Here is a 23,299-nt window from a genome sequence, read left to right on the forward strand (position 1 = left end):
TATTCTAGAAATATTACCAGCTAGGAGCTGGTTTTCTTATACAATTGTGCAGTGTAAATGTAAATACCTCACACATATCTATCTGCTCTTTATCTTTCTCCTTACATTTACCTTTGTTCTTTATCTTTTCTATGAAAAAATTGTTTTGAGTTTTCTAACATTGTATTATTCCAGAACATAGTGTATGGAAAAGGACTCTGAATTTGGTTGTAAATTCTGATTTAGTCACATTACAGAAGAGAAATCTCAAAAAAGTTACAATGCCACCCCAGCCTGAGTTTCCTTGACTGTAAAAGGGAGACAATAATCCTGGCTCTGCTCACCTCCTGCTATGGACTGAATTTGTGTCTTCCCCCACCCCCCGCCCCCCACCCCCACCTTCCCCGGCCAAATTCATATGTTGAAATCCTGATGTTTAATATTATGGTGTTAGGAGGTGGGTCCTTGGAAAGATGATTAGATCATGAGGACAGAACCTTAATGGGGTTAGTACCTCATAAAAGAGACCCCACAAAACTCTCTAGCCCAGTGGTTCTCAACCTTTCTAATGCCGCAACTCTTGAATACAGTTTCTCATGTTGTGGTGAACCCCAATTTCATTGTTACAAATTGAACATAATTAAAGCATAGTGATTAATCACAAAAACAATATGTAATTATATATGTGTTTTCTGATGGTCTTAGGCGACCCCTGTGAAAGGGTCGTTCGACCCCCAAAGGGGTCGCGACCCACAGGTTGAGAACCGCTGCTCTAGCCCCTTCTACCATTGGAGGACACAGTAAAAAGTCTTCAAATGGAAGAGGACCCTCACCCAACTAGCTGGCACCCTAATGTTGGCCTTCCAGACTCCAGAACTGTGGGAAATAAATTTCTGCTGTTTATAAGCCATATAGTCTATGGTATTTTTGTTACAGCAGCCCCAAAGAACTAAGACACCACATAAGGAAGAGCAAGGGAGACTGATCTAGAAGAGGACTCTGCAAGTGCATATTATTATTTGTGTCATTAATAATGTTCTCTGGCTGTTTTCTTCTCATACAAAGATGCATTATATTTATGGAACAGAATATAAAAAGGATTCTGCATGAGCTAAAATTGTCTCCGGGCCCTGGTATGAGGCTGTGAGTGTGAAGGAGATTGGGTGTGAAAGCCTCTTCACACTGCATATGTATTCCTAGGATATCTGCTTCTTTACGCACTTCTCTAATGTGAGAGTTGACACTTTAGTGCATACCTCTGGGAAATATGCAAAGAAAAAAGAAAGAATAACTTTGGAAGGGGAAGAAGAGAGTGCTTAGTCAGTACAAAAGTCTGAACAGAAACAAATTATTGTTGGTATGTGGACAGGAAGGCTGTTAATTTTTTCAAGATGAAAGAAGGAAGTTTCCTGTAATGAAAATAGACTGTTAGTGCTGTGGAAATCACAAGTCCCTTGTGATGAGGCTAGGGTAGAATTACTGAAGGATGAAGAGAACATGTGTGATTCTACTTTGTTTTTATTGGAGTCCACAAAGAAAAACAATAGTCTACTGGGTGTAAGATATTTATTTATACTTGTAAACGATCACTCCACTTTTATAATTTAAGGAGATGCTAATAGTTCAGTTTTGAAGTGCAGTTATGTTGAAGATATTTCCACATAATCTTGCTGTTTCCAAATGATTGCAAAAATTTTAAACTGAGCATTAAGACCTCTTTTTGCTTAGGTAACTTGTCATTTTAAATTCTTTTGACTTTTAGCAAAAATATTTTAACATTATGATCTTGAATTTGAATTTAGGGAGACCCCCCCCCCCCAACGTTACTTTTAAACTCTTGGTTATTATGCAAGTTATATCAGTTAGCAATTGCTGTGTAACAAACTACTACAAAACATAATGTCTTAAAATGGTAACTGTTTATTATTTTCATGTGTCTACTATAGCGATTTTCAACCTTTTTCATCTCATGGCACACACTAATTACTAAAATTCTGTGGCACACCAAAAAAAATTTATTTTTGCTGATCTGACAAAAAAATACAATGTAGGTATAATTTGGACTCATTCACACTAGACAGCTATTGTGTTGGTGATTGCCATTTTTTTATTTGACAATCAAAGGGAAAAGGCTTCAGTGCCCTGAGTAGATTGTTAGGTATTTCATGTCTTTAAAATTCCTTTTTTTAAAAATCTTTATTGTGGAGATTATTACAGATGTCTCTCTTTTTTCCCCCCACTGCCTCCCTCCACCAGGTTCCTGCCCTGCCCCAGGCCTTCCCCACCCTATTGTCTGTGTCCATAGGTAATGCATATCCTATATAATAAAGAGCTAATATGCTAATTAGACTGGACAGCAGAATGACCTTCTGGAACGACCAGTGGGCAGGGGGTGGGGCTGTGAGGCGGGGCTGCGAGGGCAGAGTCCCTTGCATGAATTTCGTGCATCGGGCCTCTAGTATGCATATAAGATCTTTGTTTATTCCAGTCCTCCACCCCCATTCTCTCTGAGAATCGTCAGTATGTTCTATTTACATGCCTCTGATTCTATTTTATTCACCAATTTATTCTGTTCATTAGATTTCGTATCATTTCTTTTGATTTTTAGATTCAATTGTTGATAGGTATGTATTTGTTGCCATTTTGTTGTTCATATTTTTGATCTTTTTCTTTTTCTTCTTCTTCCTCTTCTTAAAGAATACCCTTCAACATTTTATATAATACTGGTTTGGTGGTGATGAACTCCTTTAGCTTTTTCTTGCCTTTATCAGACCTTCAATTCTAAATGATAGCTTTGCTGGCTAGAGTAATCTTGGTTGCAAGTCCTTGCTATTCATCACTTTGATTATTTCTTGCCACTCTCTTCTGGCCTGCAGAGTTTCTGTTGAGAAATCAGCTGATAGTCATATGGGCACTCCCTTGTAGGTAACTAACTACTTTTCTCTTGCTGCTTTTAAGATTCTCTCTTTGTCTTTAGGCCTTGGCATTTTAATTATGATGTGTATTGGTGTGGTCCTCTTTGGGTTCTTCTTGTTTAATACTCTCTGTGCTTCCTGGACTTATAAGTCTATTTCTTTCACCAGGTAGGGGAAGTTTTCTGTCATTATTTCTTCAAATAGTTTTTAATATCTTGCTATCTCTCTTCTTCTGACACCCCCATAATGTGAAAATTGGTATGCTTGAAGTTGTCCAAGAGGCTTCTTACACTATCATCATATTTTTGGATTCTTTTCTCTTTTTGCTCTTCTGGTTGGGTGTTTTTTTCCACATATTTCAAATCGTTGATTTGATTCTCAGAATCCTCTACTCTACTGTTGACTCCCTGTATATTATTCTTTATTTCAGTCAGTGTCTGCTTAATTTCTGGGCCTTTTCCATTTTTATGAAGGTTTCTAGAAGATTCTTGAATACCTTATAACTGTGGTTTTGAACTCTATATCCAGTAGTTTGCTTTCTTCCATTTCTTTCATTTGTGACTTGTTTCTTTGTTTCTGCATTTTGGCAGCTTCCCTGTGTTTGTTTCTATGCATTGGGCAGAACTGCTATGTCTCTTTGAGTTGGTAGAGTGGCCTTGTGTAGTAGGTGTTCTATAGGGCCCAGTGGCTCAGCTTCCTCAATCACCTAAGCTGGGAGCTCTAGGTGCATTCCTGTGTGGGCTGTGAGCACAGTCTTGTTGTAGTTGAGACTTGATTGCTATTGGTATCATGGGGAGGAATTGATATCCAGGCCAATTAGCTGTGAGGACCAGCTGCGATTAAAGTGGGAGAGCTGCTATGCAGGAGACACCCCTGTGGAGCAGGACTTGTTTCAGTGGGGCTTTGGTGTTCACTGAGTCTGCCCCTTGAGTGTGTTGCTTATGGATGTGAAGAGTTGTAATCTGCTATGGTCTGACACTGATCACTGGGTACACTGACTCTTGGGTCTCCAGGGAGGTGCAAAGTCAGCCACTGCCTGAGGCCACCCAACAGGGGCTACCAAGAGATCTGCAGATTCTTCCTCTTTGTATCTGGTTTGGCAGTGCCCAGATGAGGCCCAGCTATGAAGCAAGGCAGGCTGGTGCTGGTGCTGGGTCTTGGGCCTTTTATTGATAGGTTTGGGGTTCCTTGACCCAGTTACAGCTTGTTTGAGAAATTTTAGCCTGAGCAAGGACAGTCCCTTCATATGCAAAAGCTGCTGCACACAGCTTGGGTGGGGTTATAAATTGGATGAGGCTGGGTCTTAGGGAATCACCAGGGAGGAGCAAACAGAAATGACTTCCAGTCAACCCTGTGACCAGGGAGGTCCCAGCATAGGAACAATGATCCCTGTGAGCACCTTCACCTGAGAGAAAGCCGCCTCTGTGTTTCTGCCCTGATGCCAGACAATCCAGTTCCTCCTCATATGTGTCTGTGTTCCCCAGAGCCTCACCCTGGTGCTGGAACTCAGAGGAAGCAGGACCATGTAAGTTCACTTCATGGTGCTGGCCTTTTAAGAGGAACAGCTAGGTCTCCAGCAGCCTCTGTGTCACTGAGCCCCAATCTGCACTTGTTTTTACAGCCCATAGGGACTTATTTTCCCAGCTCTGGGATTCTTGGCTGGGGGTCTGGTGTGGGGCTAGGACCCCTTGCTCCTCTGGGTGGCCTCTGCAGAGATGATCTCCCTCCCGATTAAAAATGTGGCACCTCCTACCAGTTTCAGTGTGCTTTCCTCTTTACTTCTCTAGTTGTAGGATTTCCATTCAACCAGCTTTCCAGTGGTTCTGGATGATGGTTCTGCAATTTAGTGTAATTTTGATGTGATAGTGGGAGGTGGCAAGTACAGGCGTTTAACTATGCTGCCATCTCTATTTTCCCTTAAACATTCTTGCAGCACACCAATGTGCCTCTTGCGGCACACTGGTTGAAAATCGCTGGTCTACTGGTTAGCCAGGGGAATTCAGTATCTAAGCCAGACTCTGATACTTTCAGCTGGCCTTACTCATGCATTGGTGGTTGGCTGTCAGTCTAAGACATCTTTGATGGGAAAACTCAGTATTCTCTTTATCACATGTCTCTCATCTCTATTCTCACCCCTCCAGTAGGTGAGTCCAGACATGTTCTCATGGTTGGGGTCTAAAAGTAGATAAGCTCAATTATACTAGAGGGCAGGTTCCACACACATGTGCTTTTTAAAGCTCTATTTGTGTTACAATTGCTAGTATCCCACCTGTCAAAGCAAGTCCTGGTGGAACTCAGGGTTAGAGTGAAGGAATACAAAGTTATGGGTCAAAAGGTATATAGGGAAGCCATGAATTGGGGCCTCAACCTACCAGTTGCCATTTCACACCTTTTCCCTCAATCTCAGTAACCTCTGTTTTGGCAGTTTTTCTATTTACTAGCATTTATACAGACTGGGCAGAAAAACAAACAAACACACAATTCTACATAGTCATTCTTCAGCACTTGTTTTTAAAGCTTGGTGAGGGAGTAGCTTATCATTAAAGGCTAAAATAAAATTTTTACTTTATTTATTTACTTATACACCGCCCCCCCTGTCTTTTTAACCAAATTAAGTGCAATTTGGTTTCCAAAAATTTCTCTATTTTGGGGCCAGTACTTCAGTAGCATTTGGAGGACTTTTGTGGGTGGGTTCATGCATATTTACTCTTGCTTTCACATGTTCTTGTTCCCATAAATTCCAGGATTTTATTTCTTATTGCCCACTCTATAAGTCCTGGAGAAACCTCAAACTGGAAATGTTTCAAAGAATTATTCACCATTTGTATATCCATTCATGTCCTCAATCAACAAATATTTGTTGAGTGGCTTCCATACTATTTTAGTCATTAATAATTTAGTAGTATACAATATAGATAAAATATCTATTGTGTATAAACACTGTATTTAAGCTTTTGGAACTTACAGTCTCATAGGGCTCGACAGACAGTAAATGAATACATGAATAGCTCATTTTAATGATTGGTAGTGATAAGTTATGGGAAAAATAAAGCAAGGTGAGCAGGTAGACAGTGATGGAGGAGTGAGCTGGTGTTCAGGGAAGGCCTTCTACGTGAGGCAATGAGCCTTGATGATCTGGGAAGGATGCTGTAAGCAGATGCAAAGGCTGCCTGAATATTCAGTGTGGCTGCAATCACACATCTGCTGACAAGAGTGTTAGGAAGTGTGCTGGGACAAAGAGCAGGGGCCAGGTCATTTGGGCTTTTGTACAGTGCAGCAAGGTCTTTGCATTTATTCTAAGTGATTTAGGAATTCATTGGTGGACGCAGGGCAATGGAGAGACATGGTCTGGTTTTAAGAGTAGAAGCTGTGAGACTATGACAGTTGTGTTAGAGAGATGCTGAGGGGTTGCCTCAGGAGAGCAGCAGTGGAGGCTGAGAGGATGGCAGACTCTGGAGCTCTCCAAGATGTGTTTCATTTAGATAAACCAAATTTAGATATTAAGATCAGCTTTGAAAATTTGAGCATATGGAGAAGTGTTTCCCAAAGTAGACCCAGCACACTTCCAGTGATATCTGAGTTTATTTTAGGTGCTATGTCATATGAATGGACCTTATAAATTTTAATAATTACTTATAAATTTAATGTGTATCAGGCAAGATATAAAAACTTCAATATAAAACCTATGATTCTATAGTTACTGCTCAAAGTGAGGATAAAGTATTTAGTATACTACAGAGCTGAATGCAGAAGTAGGAGAAATAGAAAATCATGAAGATTGTATCTGAATGACTAGATTTAGGCCATGGTGACAGGATTATTTACAAGGTTTAGTTCTGAAGGACAAATGAATGGTGACACCATAATTCCATGTTGCCACTTACTGATTATCTGTGAGTGTGAGGCTCTACACTAGGTACTTGATAGATGAAATTTCACATACTTCTCGCTGCAGTCTGTGTGAAGTAGGTGGGCAAGTTTTGATATTCCCATTTAAGAGATGGGGAAGTGAAGTTCATAGGGAATAAATAATTTGTTCTAGGAAGTCTGAGTTTTCAGATATTGCAAGATTACAAATGTAATCATAGTTCTGACAAATTCTCTGCCAACAGGGACTTAAACTGTTGGTACACTAATGAAGCCTCAGCTCCTAAAATGATTTCTGATATCTGCTGGACATTCAATCAATATTTGCTAAAGGAATGAAAGAAAAACACAGTGGGTCTTTTATTTAGGTCCAACGCAAGAGGGATGAATGTTCATGTTCCCCACAATAAGATGACTTTTAGGAAGTAATCACCTGGAGTTGAATGGAAAGGCCATATTTGGGTACTATAAAGTGACTTACTGTGCCCTCTAAATGCAGGTTCCCCAATGTCTTTTTTTCCTATTCTTCTTTAAGAATCTTATCCACTCTTCTGGCTGTAATTAAGTGTACAACTCCCAAATTTGAGATTTTGGTCCTAAATTCCAGTCATAGATCAAATAAGCCCAGTAACAAACTTGGAGTCAATTTAGGACAACATAACCTTTGGCAAGTCACTTAACCTCCTTTGAGATGCAGTCTCTGTCAGTCAGAGGAAGAGATGAAAGCTGGATCTGAGGCCTGATCTGCCCCAAATTGACGTGCGCCAGAGGAAGGAGAAGGACCAGATGCGAAGGGAGAGTGACATCAGGGGAAAGATGACTTGAAAGGCAAATGGAATTCAATTTCCATTCCTCTTGAGCATCCTGGTTTTGCCTTTGACCTAAAAATTTCTAAGTAAGGAGTTAAATACAGTCATGAGCGGCATACAATAATTTGGTAAACAGCAGACTGCATATATGATGTGGTCTCCTAATATGATTATAATGGAGCTGAAAAATTCCTATTGACAACTGATGTGGCAGCCGTCATGACATCATAGTGCAAGACATTACTCACATGTTTGTGGTGATGTGGTGTAAACAAATCTACTGTGCTGCCAGGCATATAACAGTATAGCATATACAATTACACTGGTCAGCATTACCAGCTAGATTTATGTCAGTGCACTCTATGATGTTTGCAGAACTGAATTACCTAGTGACACATTTCTGAGAACATATGCCTATCGTTAAGTGGTGGATGACTGTAATCCTTTTAGGTAAGATTTCTGTTTTTTATGTTTATTTTCAATTGTAGTTGACATTCAGATTATTTTACATCAGCTTCAGGTGTACAGCATGGTGGTTAGACATTTATATAGTTTACAAAGTGATCCTTCAGATAAGTCTAGTACCCATACACAGTTATTACAATATTACTGATTATATTTCTTTATGCTATACATCCTGTTAAAAGCCTATTTTTTCCCCTTAAAAAAATAAAAGGCAAAGAGTTGGAAACAAAGTCATTCATTCGAGCACTTAGACTCCTGGGTGCAGCTCTGAGGCATCGAGGGAACTCTCCCCACTGCCTCCCCTCCACGCTCATTCTCTGTTGGCAGACGGAGGGCGGGCAGCTATGGGCAGAGCATGCTGGGAGGTCTGTGTGAAGCAGGGAGGTGGACTGAACTGACTGGATAAAGGGGCTCCTGGAAAGGGGCATGAGCTTCCTAAAGGAACAGTGTCATAGAGTAGGGCAAGCCTGGGAAGGATGTTGCTGAGCGCAGTAACATCGTGTTTCTGTAATGACAGAGAAAAACCAAATAGAAGGCCTTTTTTATTTTTAAAAACAGGAAGATTGAAAATCCTTAAGTCTTGAATTTTATATTTAAAATTCCTTTATGGATATGTGTTTGTTTTAATTTAGGTATTAACCTATTTATTATTGAGTAAAAGAAACAGCTAAGAAGGATATGCCATGTTTTTCTCTGGCTAGTCCCTGTTATATAGGGAGGAGGATGGAGATGTATATCCTTATTTAAAATGTCTGGGGAAAAAACAAAAAGAGAAAGCAGAACTGACTGGAGAGATCAATAAAGGGGCAGGATGAATTCCACAGACAGCAAGTGATAGGAAAGGTTTGAGATGATAGCTAGAGAGGGATATCAAAATGTCAGATCTTGAAGATAATGGGGCTTAAATGTGATGAAACAAGCCACTGAGTGACGAAGATGAAGAGATGGAGGCTGCCTTGAGTGATTTCCATCTTAAGTTGCTCCTGACTTAGAATCAAAATACAAAATTGTCTCTTTTGGTGCACAGAAGAAACATTAATGGTTTAAAAGGAGCTTTTGTAAAAGATTAGGCCAGACATTTATTTTTAAACATTGTCTTGAAGTCTGAGAGAGATTAATAGAGCCAATTTAAATCCCCTTAGAGAACATTTGGTATCTGCCTCTTGCCTTATAGCCTCCATTAAAAGTGGAAGCAAGAAGAACTACATAACTGAAATGTCAGTTGTGACTCTAATTTTTGAATGAATGCATTTTTAAATTCATTGCTAGGAGACATCTTATTTCCTTTATTGGGGAGGATCTTTGTCTTGAACAACAAGCAGTTAATTTGTGGAATTAGCAGCTATTTCAGGAGAGTAGGTAAGCTGCATAAAAGGGATCCTAGAAAAGGACAGGAGCTTCTTAAAGCTCCCCAATGTCCCAACCTTGGCAATATATGTATATGATTGATTTCAGAGGTGAAGGGAGAGGAAGAGAGATAGAAACATCAATGATGAGAGAGAATCATTGATCGTCTGCCTCCTACACGCCCCTCACCGGCCATCAAGCCTGTAGTCCAGGCATGTGCCCTGACAGGGAATCAAACCGTAACCTCTTGGTTCATAAGTTGATGATCAACCACTGAGCTATGCTGGCCTGGCTTATATTTTTTCCCTATTCTCCTTTAAGAATCTTATCCACTCTTCTGGCTATAACTAAGTGTGCAACCCCTAAATCTCATACTGTTTTGTTCCTATGTTTCAAAATAAGATTGCAGGCAAATACTCCCACTCAAACTAGCAGATGGACTTAGCAGATAACACAGCAATATAATTAATTGAAATAATCTATAATAATAAAAGCATAGTGTGCTAATTAGACCGGGCATCCTTCCGGACATCCTTCCAGACGACCTTTCAGACGAAGACGGGGCTGCGAGAGCTGAGCCCCTTGCAGGAATTTCATTCATCGGGCCTCTAGTTAATTATAATCTCTGATGTTGATAACTTCTATTGGTGAATACCTTCAATATTTTCTACCTCCTTTTTTTAAGCTCAAAAAGCATACGAGTAATACATATTTGTAGTAGAGAAGAGTTAAGTAACAGGAACAGAAATCTTGGACCATCCCAAACTGACCAATGGGGATGTCTCTGTGCACATTCTTCCAAACTTTGTTTCAAACTATTTCATGACGAATTTATATTTATACAAATGGAATGTCTTCTGATTTATGAAAGTTATGATTTGTGCCAGATGAGCATTTACGTAGCCTCACTTAGGAAAATTATTTAAAGCTTAGTGAAACGAACAAGAAAGCAAGAGAAATGAGGTGTAAGTCAAATATATTGAGTATTTCTTCAGCTTAGCACACATTCAGGAAGTATATGCGTTCATTTTCCACATTTTATTTTTAAGTTTTACAGCTCTCTGCCCTCCAGAGCCATATCAGCATAATGGGTGGCGACTGGAAACCCATGCTTAGCATTGACTTGTGCTCTGTGCCATGTTGAGACTTTCAGCTGTCAGGATCAGAGGGCTCTCTTGTAAAGGCTCCATTTCCGAGATCTGCGGGAACATCCCTGGAGACAGGCAGTGCTGCTCCCAGGGGAAGGAGCAACAGTGCACTTGATACTTTCCTGGGTAACGCTGAACCTGAGAACTGTGCTGGAGCATAGAGTTCTTTTTGCCTCCTCTGCGCTATCAACAGCAGACCTATCTGTGAGGATAGCAGCCAGACTGATGACTCAATTTCCAGGGTCACTTTCTACTCACAAGGAGGGATTTCTACCTGATAGCCAGTCTCAGTTACCTAATGACACATTATTTTACTTATAAACATAAGCTTATTTCTGATTAGGCTATTTGTAAAACATAAAATTTAAGTTGATTGATTACTATAATGTCCTCTTATCCATATTCTGGATGAATCATAAGGTAAAGCAAGTAGCATATCTTATCCTTTAAAACTTTTGGCACATTTTCACAAATAAAAAATTTACACGGGGCCTGGATGGGTATTCAGTTAATTGGAGCACTGTCCCATACACCAAAAAGTTGGCAGGTTTGATTCCCAGGCAGGGCACCTTCCTAGGTTGCGGGTTCAATCCCTGGTTGTGGCATGTGTGGGAGGCAATTGATTGATGTTTCTCTCTCACATCAATGTTTCTCTCTCTTCCTCTCTCTCTACAAATCAATAAAAACACATGTCCTCAGGTGAGGATTAAAAAACAACAACACACGTTTCCCTGGAGATGTTGATGTGTTCTCCTAGAAGGGTTGGTCCTCCATTCACTGAGAATCCTTAATTTGACAGGAAGCACAGAGATCACAGTATAGGAGTGTTTGAGATGGAAAAGAGGATGGAGAAAAAGGGAAAAATGGGTGAAAATTTCATTCAAAGGAAAGTTTTATCATTGGATTGAGAACTAAAGTCCACCAATAAAAAACAAATCATTTTAAAGGTTTTATAAACTTGGTGCATGTGTGTATTTTTATTTCTGAATAAAGCTCAAATAATTTCTCACAAAAGGGAGTGAATGCAGACACCTTCCGGGACGTGTTGGACTTGGCAGTTGGTTGGAGCTTGGTCGTGGCAGGAAAGGACAGCTGCCTGTTGTGGTGCCTCGTGCCAGGCTGTTGGGCAGGACATCTTCACTTCTCTCTGGGAAGACCCCACTGTGAGAGCAGGCTGGGAAAAACAGCATGAAGGCGCGGCTGCATCCTGTCGGACATCATCCTCGCCTGTGTTCCTCTAGCTGAGCTTCTCCAGGGGTTAGAATGTTTTGCTTTCATCATCATCTGGATTGTTTACTAAGGGTAGAAATGTCCCAGCCTCACCCGGCGTGCGGATTCAGTCTCTGTGGGGTGCTGCTTGGGAATCTGTACAGTAGAGAAGCTCGCAGGGTAACTGTGATGTGTGGTCATGTTTAAGATCTGCTCGTATAAATTATGGTACACAGTAGGACAAGCTGCCTGGAAGCACTGTAGAGAGAAAGTGTGTGGGTGCGTGTGTGCATGCGTGTGTGTGGTTCAGCAGCTGTGAATCAGGCTACTGGAATTTGCCAAGAAGCAGCAAGGGAGACACATTAGCCAGGTGCCAAGGATGTGGCCTTAGGCTCCCTCCTCTAGGGTGTGAGCTTTTGGAAAACACGGACTGGTTCTGATTAAATCCTACATTCCCCAGAAAAGGCCACCACAATGTTAATGTTTTCTTTTAAAGTTTTGTTTACTGGCCCTGGCCGGGTAGCTCAGTTGGTTAGAGCATCATCCAGATACACCAAGGTTGCCGGTTCAATCCTGGTCAGGGCCCATACCAAAAGAAACCAATGAATGCATAAATAAGTGGAACAACAAATCGATGCAAATTAAAACAAATTTTGTTTACTATCCAGCTTTGATTTTCTCCCTCACGCAGGAATTCTAGTATCCAACTTTCTTTAATGTGTTTGCAGATATCTGACAGTTCTCTGATTTCTTAGGTCTCTCTTTTATTTTCTATTCCTTTTATTAAGATGACAATTTACAATTTAACAGTTTGCACCTCCTTTGCAGATAAACAATAGAAGCTGAAACTATATATGATGCTTTCTATCATAGCCCCATGTTGTACATGATGAGAATGAAGTTTTATTTACTTCTCGAGTGTACCCCGCATAAACACTCTCTCATAAGGGGGAAACAAGAGTCTGGTGGGAAAGAAAAATGCTGGATGCCAATAGATGACCTTTATGTATGGAACTCTGGGCTCAGTGTCACTGAGGGATGTTTATGAAGGAAGCCACTACCTGCAGTTTGGTGTACTTGGGATCACTTTATATCCCAGTTCATAGGTGGCCTTGCTTTCACCAGTTGAGCTGGTGTCCCATTTGGTTAGGGTTTCTTTTCTACTCAATAAATGGTTATGCGGTTGCTGAGAGTATGAGAGAGAGAGAGAGAGAGAGAGAGAGAGAGAGAGAGAGAGAGAGAGAGAGAGATATGTTTTCTGGCATCACTGAATAGCATAACCCATTCTAGACCCACCCCTAACATTTGTGGGCCCAAGACAAGAGGCCTCCCAGTCTTACCCCTCTCTTCCTGTCCTGGATCCACCATGCAGCTGGAGGAACCTTGTAGGAATGTGTGCTGACAAGCCAATATGCTCATTCAAACTTTATTCACACCCACCGTCCAACAGCTGCCCCTGGTCACCCCTCAGTTCTAAGGGTGTGCACATGGGCCATGAAGTGGCCTGCTTTTGGGAGTGTAAAGACTCACACAGTCCTTGGAGGCTGGCATTGGGCCATTTGGGGCAGGGAATTCCATAGTCATGGGTACTTGGGGAATGGTCCCCAGGTGGGTATGTCCCCCACCTTGCAGACTCCTAGCCTCATGGGGAGGCATGGTTAGAGGAGGGTGGGAGAGAAGTGCTCTGAAAGCAGGCTCACTATGCATTTCTGAAGTATTTGGGATAAGAACATTTAGACAGAATAACACTTGGTCACCTGACTGAGGTTCAGGGATATTCTTCATATGGCCTGATAGAAATCCCCAGGCCTACCCTCAGGCTGGCTTGTCCTTACATGCCATAGATCAGTGATTCCCAAAGTGGGCGCTACCGCCCCCCGGTGGGCGCTGCAGCGATCCAGGGGGGTGGTGATGGCCACAGGTGCATTTGGGGGCGATGAGTAACTGCTATTAAAATTAAAAAAAAAATTAATTTCCAGGGGCTGAGTAATATTTTTTCTGGAAAGGGGGCGGTAGGCCAAATAAGTTTGGGAACCACTGCCATAGATTTATGGTAACAACTTCATTTTTCAGTTGAAACAAAAACTGGAACTATATGGCTTAATGTTGCCAAAGTCAACCAAAGGGAAGGCACCTCTCCCCAGTATATTTCATCAATGGAAATTTGGTGAATGTTTTCTTTGCTTGTTGATAGGTTCCACCAGGTGTGTAGATGCGAAGATAGGAAAACTGTTTGCTCAGCCATTCCCACTGTGGTTTTGTTTATCCAAGGATCAGTCAAATGGAGAGACTTTTCTTTCTTGTGTGATTACAGAATCAAATCCTTTACAATTTCAGATATTTCTTCTGCATCTATTTGTGGAACTTCTTGAGTAATTAATTATTAAAGTCAAGAAACACTTTCTCTTTTTTTCTCCTTATCTCATTAGGACTGAACTAGCCCACAGGGCATCATTTTCCTAGACTAGGAGCTCTTTCCTTTTGGTGGACTGTTGGAGACCCTGTACAATAGGGTGATTGTATATAGCACAGAGATTGCGTGCCACACAGTCCTGGAGGTAGATTTCACAAAGGGTATAAATGGGGTTGTGAGAGTGCCAGCCCTGCTCTTGCATGTTTCAGTCAGGAATTTCTCCCAACAGGCCCAGTTTTTCTCTTCTTTCATAACATATGGAGAAGATGAGTATTTGAAGAGAGGGGGTAAAAAAATCATGTTATTTTCTACACTTTTCTCCATTTTTTTGAAGGCACTTATTTTTCTAATAGTAATATAGATCTGATAAAATAGAAGCTACTAAGGACATGCAGAAGGCATTTTTGTATAATCAATCATTTTGGCCAAAAATTACACCAAAATATGTATTCAAACTCCTGCTCTACCCTGATGGTTATATCAATGAACTTTCATGGAGTCTAAACAGCTATGGCTTTTACATATAGCAGATGGTTTAGTATGTGATTTCCCTGGAATTAATAGTGTAAACTATGCTTCAAATAACCTTATGTTATTGCCCATTTGTAACCAGTAAAACTTGTACCAAGTCACACTGCTTTGGGTAGTTAATTGTCCAGTAGAAAGACGTTCTTTGTATTCAAGCTTTAAAGTAGCCTTTATTTGATCATAAGTAGGGACTCAACTGAGCAGGAATTATTATTCAGATTTTTCTTGCTACCCTTTGGTTTTCAGTGGTGGTAGAATGAGGAGGGGCGCATTTGGATTGGGGAGTCAGCATCATATGGTCTGGCGAGCAGTGTATGTGCTTACTCATTATCTTTGTGTGGTGCTCATTACCACTTCTCTTCTTTGGTTATTTGGAAGTTTCTATTCTTAATAATTTAATTTAACCTGACTCCAGCCTCCCATGGCAGCCTGGAAACCAGATATATTTTAATTCTTTTTTATCAAACCCAAGAGAGAACTTCTTAGAGGCTATGCTGATTTGTGTGTCTTGAAAAAAATAGCCATTGTGGGAACCTTGAAGTATAACGAAGCCCAGGGAGGAGTGGGTTTCATTCCAAAATGTTGCAAATAGATAGAATTTCACCAAGCAAACATAACGTACACTCTTAACTATTTCCCCAAATACTAGAAGAGGGGTAATTTGAAAATAGAAACTATCCAATAGCGATGGATGGCTCTAGCGGTTCTCACAAGTGCTTAGCAGAGGCTCTGACACACATTTGGTACTTAGCAAAGTATAACAGAAGGAATGAATGGATCTGATCTTGTTCTGAGAAATTCTGAAGCAGAGAACACCTGGCATGAATGCTCACATCGACCACACAAATTGAACACTGTTGTGTTGTGTGCTCTCCCACACATAAACATGCTGTTTGATTTGGTCTTTGCTGAAACAAATCCCCATTTTACAGGTGACACTGAGGCTCAAAGAAGAGTTGAACAACTTCCTCATGGTGACTAAGTATTAAGCCTGGATTTGAAATGTGTGCCTTCTGACTCTAAGTCTGGGGTTCTTAGATTCCAAGGATTACCTGCATTTTTGAGGTCACAGGCCAGAGCAATGTAAAAGCAGCCAGAAAGACGGAAGTGGAATCACTGTTCACCCTTAAATAGGGAAGACTAAAGCTAACGCTTGAAGACCTTGATATATTAATAAAAACATAACTTAAAAGACAGACGCACATATAACTTAAAAAAAAAATCTTTCAAAGGCCCACATTCTGTGCATTGGAAAAAGGAGGGAACAGAGAAAGAAGGAAATGTCTCTAATTTCTTCCAAGCTATTTCTTTTGCTCTTCAATCCAAGTCTTCTGTCTCTTACTTAAAAATTTTAGGGAAAGCTGTGACAGATGAGACTTTTGGAAGAGTATTATAAATCAGGAGGGAAAAGGCCTTGTAACTCATTCATTTGCATCCTTATGTTGCTTTGTAATGTTATTAAGGCTTTTAAAAATTTTAAATAGATTCTGTCTTTTCAACTGAATTGCAAACCTGTTAGGACAAGTTTCTTCTCTCTGTTATCTCTTCTTTGTCCCCTATCCAGCTGAAGAGGCTTCTCAGCGGGACAGGCAGTTGCCTGCATGATGTACTTCAGTGCCCCCACTGGCCTGATCCCATGTTTGTAATATATACACATTCCATTGGAGTCATTCCTACCGATTAAGCAGTGATGTGTTCTCAAGGCCCTTTTTATCATGCTAATTAACTTGAGCAATGATGACTCATTCAACGGGTAATACTCACTAACCTATTGGTACATGGTAGGTAGTTTATTCTATTAGTTAGTTGACTACCACCAGATAAAACCCTGGAAATATGAGAAAAAATTGTTTGGTGGTAGAAAGAGGGAAATAGAGGTAGAGAACACTTTCTTGGAAAAGTGGTTCTTCTTGTGTTCCCATGGAAACAACTCAGGCATGCCAGGGTGAGGTGTTATCAGAAGGGAGAACAAGAGGGAAGGTTCATCATTAAATTTAGCTGCTTGCCTTATGTGTTGGCTCATGATACTCTGTAGACTGAGAGTAAGGAAGGAGAAATTGAGACAAAAGCTTTGCTCTCTGCTTGGTCACTACTTAACAGCTCACAACGCTTCTCTTTGTGCTAACTTGTTCTTTGGTAGTCTGTATGTTGTGTCTAGGGTTTTCTTGCTGAAGGAAATGCATCCTCTTGTGCGGTGAAGTCCATGGTTTTCAAATCAAAATCATTTGACCTCCTGAGTTGAAGTATTTTTAGCACTTAGGTTGTTATTTGCACTATGTAGTACAACCAATTCTACCCAGTCTGGCTGGTTGGAGTATGAGATACAGCTAATTAGATTTTCTGGCTAACCCAGATTAAGGCAGACATATATCAACAGTAGTAACATGCTTTGACCTTGGCCCAAATGGACTATTTCCTCAGGTCCCTTGCTTTAATTTAGGGCCCTACTCTGGCCCTTCTCCAGCTGTACCTTGTCCCATGAGGAGAAGTTTTTGAAGGGCCAAAGGGACTTTGTCCTTCCAAAGCACCCTCACCCTCACCTTCACCCTCACTCCTAATCTACTCAGCAGCTTAGTATACCCTGTCGAAGTAATCCAAAAATTACTTCCAGAGCCTCTATGGGTCTCTCTTAGGGTCAAATCTTTCAAGGGTGAATTGTACTACATGTGTGTGAACACTCCTAGGACCAGAGTGTGGGGCTCGGTGAGAATTTTGGATGTGTGGGCTGGAGTGTCCTCATGAGTATGTGCAAGGCTTCTCACACTGTAGAATAGAACTGAAGCTGGGAAAGAGAGAGAAGTGGGGTTATTGGCTGGGGTGGGCTTTGGCTCCACAAATTTTAAGAATAGGCTGGGATTTGTAGTGGGAAACCACTTACAACAGTCAATTCATCTTGACTGTGAAGCGCACTACTTTGAGAAACTAGGCTTTAATTGACCACTAACGTCCTTGCATGTCTTCCTGGTCTGCATGTGGAGTAACAGGCGTGAATGCACTGTGGTTATTAATGACGTACGAACTAGGAATGACTGTTCTCTAGAGACATTCCTAGGGAGCTGCTACTGCTGGTGGAGGTGATCATGGTTATTTCACGAACAATGACATTTACTATTTTCTTGTAAATCTGATTCTTTCCTTGAATACTAAACTGTAAGGGTGTGTGTGTGTATTCCTAAGTTGTTGAGCTCTGGCTGCTTAAAATTTTACTGTAGTTTGTATTTGCAGCTTGTTTGGAATCTTAAACTTATGTTGGCATATTTTATTCTCTTGTCCTCTCTCCTTTTTAATGTATGGCCCTTACACTCCAGAAGATGATTTATGTCACTTTAAAATATAGCCTTTCTTTCTCTGTCCTCCCTTCTTCTCTCCCTCTGAGTTATATTTATGCTACTGTCTCCCAGGCCCTGTGCTAGAATTTCTCTTGTGCTTATTTTTAAATGATAACGTATGACTTTTAAAAATGTCATCATCTAGTGTTTAGTAAATCCATAGTAGAAAAGAACTTTGTTCCTTTATAAATATTTACAGTGATTTACTAGTAAAGTTATTTCAATATCCAACTCTTTTGCTTTGTTTTCTTTCTGGAGAGAAACAAATAACTGTAGGTATTTGTTACTATAGAAAATAAAATGCAGATAACATTTTTCAAATTTTATGCTTTGTAATTAGAGTTGCATACTCTCATTTAGACCTCTTCTTTAGTTCACTTAACTGTACATACCTTTGTTGTATCTCCTCTGTTCTCCTAAATACTTTGCTCTGCTCCCCACTCATACTCCCCCCATGTCTCTAGATTTTTGCCATTCTCAGCTCATTATTCTCTCTTTCATCCTCTCTCTGTCCTTCCATTCCACGGCTCTTGCGGCGCACCCATCTCTGCCTGCTTCTTTTCTTGTTTATACTCTCTCCGCATGCATGTGTTCTTTGTCTTTGCCTAAGTTTATATCCACCAGGAGAAGGGCCAACCCTCTTTTAATATAACAAATGGCATCCAGGTGTGAGGTCCCAAGTCAAAGATCTAGAGAGACGTTTGGTTTCAGGGTTGTCAGAACCATTGTCAGAAGCTAGCAGGGCCCTCCTCATTTTGTGCCTGAGAAGTCAGGTCCAGTGAAGTCTAACACTGACCCAAGGCTACTCAAAGATCAGGTTCCATATATCTCATTTCCCAGTCCAATCCTTTTCTTAAAAATAGCTTCTGAATCAATTCAAGTAAAAACAAACAAGCCACCATAAGGCATAGACTTATTTATGTGTACTCCTATGGTGCCAAGGAAGGAAAAGAAAGCGGAGGGTGGGGAGCATGAACACAAAAGGACACATGAGATGCTCTGATAAGTTATTTCCTCAAAAGATCACTAAAAGATAGCTTAGAAATTGCTAGTAGGAGCTATAGACGAATAAGTTCAGACAAGTGACCGTGGAGAAGAATGTATTTAAGTTACAGGGCAGCGGAAGTACATTTGTCAACGTGCAGAGATAGAGCACTACAGAACTTACACTTGGAAAAAAAGGAGTTGGTCCCTTTCCTTGATTTTTCTCATTATGAGACAAAATGTACAACAAACCTATTTTAATGCATCAATTAAAATCAGTGCGTACACTGTAATTTACTTGGGTTAATATAAATTTAAAACTCTTCAGGCTAAACCAGCTGTAATCACATTCCCAACGATCTCCATTTTATCATTATTTACAGCTAACAAGACATTTATGATCTCTTTTTGGTTGTCTCTGGTGGAGCATTGTTGGCAATGCTTTCCTGACTTAAAATTCTCATGTGCATGGAAATCTAGTTAGGAAAATGAGTAAGCCCATAACATCTCCTAAGAGTATAATCTCTCCTTTGTGACATAAATTAGATATCCATTCACATCTATGGAATAATTCCCAGTTTTGCAATTAAGTAATTTGATATGCACAAGCAAACATGCCGATCTCTTTTGAGTCTAGGAGAATTCAGTCAACTTTCTACTTGAACAAAGAAGCTATACTTTCAAGTACGTGCATCATTTTCTCAAAATTGGATTATAAAGAGCTGATCGGAGCTGCAATTAGACGGATAATTAAACAGCAAAGGTAAGAGGCTTCTGACTGCATGTTTACAGTGTCAATTGAAAAATTAAATTGCGATTTTTAATCCTAAGGCTAATTTGACCAATGCACATGTATAATGATGAGACATTCCCTTGCTTCACATTTTAATCTTAAAGTTGCTGTGCATTTGAAACAAGCTTTCTCAAAGAGAATAGACAAGGTTGGAGAAATTTGACCTCATTTTATGTCTTATTGGAATGTGTGTATTTGAATGAGAAAATGAAGATGCTACTTTAAAAGTTTTTAAATTTTGTTGTTTCCTCCTTTACCTGTGATGCTTTATTTTCTTAGGTCTGTTTAACAATCTGGAATATTTCCTGGAGTGATTTTTAAAATGCTAGGAAATTTTATCTCTTTTTCAATGTAGCTGCTGTCTCAGAAATATCATATATTTTTTTGTGGTTTTTTTAAAGCTTGTTTATGACAGTTATTACTTTTTACTTGGTTTTATAGTAATTTGGTATGCAAATATGTCTTCCATAGCAAGTTATAAGTTCTTTGAAGGCAGGGTCCATATATTCTTCTTTACTCAAGGCCTTTCATTTGGTTGGTGAAATGTTTGTGGACTCAGTGAATGAAGATGCATATATTGATATTGCTTTGAACAAGAATAAAAATCTGAACTTGTGTGATTTTTTCAGTGTGATTGGAAAAGTAATTCAATATGATTGATTGCATTGAAAATGAGATGACACTCAGGTTAGTTGAAGAGGATCTGGATTTTGCTCTTGGTTCTTTAAACAAGGAACCTTTCAGTGTTTTCTTAGATATGTAAATCCTAAGGGCTGAATATTCTTCAATTTAGAACATCCAAGTCCTGAGGCATTACCTCTTTTTATTTCTTATTTAACTTTTTTATTAAAACTTTCCAAGAGGAGGAATAAGAAATATGTTTGTGTTTTTGCTGTTAATTAAAACTTATCATGAAACTATTCAAACTCTTTCTTTGGGCTAATGAGAAAAACTATTGGATACTTTCCTGAACTTTTGAGAGTTGTAAAAGCGTTCTTTATTATTGTCATTACATAATTAATAATAATACTTTCAATTTCATTTCACTTTTATGTAGCATTAATTTTGCAACGAGCCTAGCAAGATCTCACCCACATATCCTGGTCAGTAAATATGCGGTTCCAGGCATGTTACAGAATATTACTGAACTGACCGTGCAGTCAGCCAGGATCCCTCTTTCGGTGTTGTAGAGAGTCCAGCAGCAGGTCCTACTGGATTAGGAATAAAAGGAAACTCTTCTTTGGCTTTTCCAAATCTCTTAATACCATTTAAACTCCTACTAGTAGAAGTCTTCTCATTGGGAAGAATAGGATGGATCCAACATCCTTAATATCAACAGACTGTTGCTCAAATTCATCCTTTAATCCTTCTGTGGGTGAGGAAATAAAGACATCTATTATGATTTCCCTAAAGCTGATAATTTTGGGGAAAGCTGGGATGATTAAGTATAGAATTTAGGTCTCTCCTATTATTATATTGTGAACTCACTTGGAGCAAACTTGGGTTGTCCTAGAGGTAGCAAAAAGACCAATAAGGGAGATGGGGCAAAAGAGATGGTCAAAGGCTATAGCAGGATTATGAAGCTTGTCCACCTCAGGGTGCTTGGAGAGCTTGGTGATCTACTGGCCTGTGGAGTGTCAGGTCATTCATTTATTTTACAAACATGCATTACATGCTTACTAAATGCAAAGCACTATCTTCAATACTTCAATCCCCATTTTTAAACTCATCTTCTATGTTGGGCAACTTGTTTTTATGATTTCTGCTGTTACTTTTTCATTTATAGGTAGGAGATAGTAATGGTAATCTCACAGAAACTTCAGGTTGATTAGAAGGTGAGCATCTCATTCCAATAAATCCATATAAGAACATAAGAGCTTTTATATATTTGTAGTCAAATCAATGGCCAGTCTTATTTCCTCCAGGTAAAGATATATATCACCCTTTATGGCCAATTATCTTTACTCAGTTCAATTTGACCAGGTCAATAAACATGTATTTACATCATAATTTTGAATTGTTAGAGATATAGAAAACATAATAGTTCTCCTAATTTACATTTGGTAAAATTGAGGTTGTGATTTTCCCAAATTTATGCTGATATAAGATAAATTATAGATATAGGCTTTTCAGTCCCTAACGTTGTGTTCTCATTTAATTGTTCTACAAAAAAATGCATATTGCAGTTATATTTTTTATTATTCACAGATGTTCCCCATTCCCCCTCCCTGCCCCCTACATTAAAGTTCTATTTTTAAATGGCTTACTCAGTCTTCTTGTCCCCTTTTCCCCCAAGTGAACTAAATAACCCTCATTCTTCATTTGTTGTGAATTCAATTTGTCCAAAATAGGCTGGAGATAGGTTAATTAAATAATTATATATGGTGATTGACATGGGGTTAGAATTTATATCAAATTGGGGCAAAACACTTTTCAAATAATTAGAAAATAATAAAATGTACTTAATACTGACATTATCATAGGAACATGGATCACAACTTTAGAATCCTTTTGATGTGCATGAGACTGAATCTCCACTGATCAAATTCTAATCATTGTTTTTAAAAAATAAGTCTCTGAACCAGCTTGTTTATATATTATTTGTCGCTTTTTTTCACAAAAGGTGACTTAATAAAATAGAAAGTCATGTGAACTGGTGATTGTTTAATTCTAGCTAAACAGGATTTACTTTAGTTTGTTCTGAACAGGGAGAATAATGGTTTCTTAATTTTTAGTTCCATTCCTGGGGGATTTGTTTCTTTCTAAACACCCCCTGAAGCCTTTTCACTTGACATCTCATATGTCTTTGCTCTTAACTCTGCCTTTTTTTTGAAGCCAGAACATCTTAACCTTTCTTTAATTTTAACATTTGTCATATTTAAACATATACAGAGTACTTTACAATAATTAACATGTTGAAGAAATATTCAGTGAAGAAATACATTATTATAAAGGCAGTCTGAAAGAAAAAGTATTATCATTATCTATTGTTATTATGGAAGTTAGATTACCTACTTCATAACAACATAAATTGATAGTCGAGATGAGCAACCTGTCTTATTAACCCTGCCTTATTGAATTTTTTAAAAAAATATTTTTATTAATTTCAGAGAAGAAGGGGGGGGGGAGAGAGAGATAGAAACATCAGTGATGAGAGAGAATCATTGATCGTCTGCCTTCTGCATGCCCCCTACTGGGGATGGAGCCCACAACCAGAGCATGTGCAGTTGACTGAAATCGAACCCGGAACCCTCCAGTTTGCAGGCTGATGCTCTATCCACTGAGCAAACCAGCTAGGGCTGCCTTATTGAATTTGTGCATTTTACAAAATCTCCTAAGATTTTTCCAGGTGATCTTTAAAAATGAATTTTAGGGAAATTTTAACAATGAAATTAATGATTTCTGTATTAAACGCTTTTAAAACATGTTTTCATGCTCCACTGTGTGGAGGTGGGGTGGGGGAAACAAATAAAATATTTTCTTCCAAGTTATTGGCTAATAGTTATTCAGGCA

General features: G+C 39.4%; 1 protein-coding gene across 1 annotated transcript in view; it reads left to right on the forward strand.

Annotated features, from left to right (window-relative positions):
- Positions 1–23,299, forward strand: part of PDE4D (phosphodiesterase 4D) — a 1,252,971-nt gene that overhangs the window by 47,621 nt on the left and 1,182,051 nt on the right. Inside the window, 1 exon segment of the mRNA XM_014452711.2 lies at positions 19,631–19,756. The gene's annotated coding sequence lies outside the window, so the exon portion shown is untranslated.

Source organism: Myotis lucifugus, unplaced genomic scaffold, assembly GCF_000147115.1.
Source record: "Myotis lucifugus unplaced genomic scaffold, Myoluc2.0 scaffold_0, whole genome shotgun sequence".
Taxonomy (NCBI): Eukaryota; Metazoa; Chordata; class Mammalia; order Chiroptera; family Vespertilionidae; genus Myotis; species Myotis lucifugus.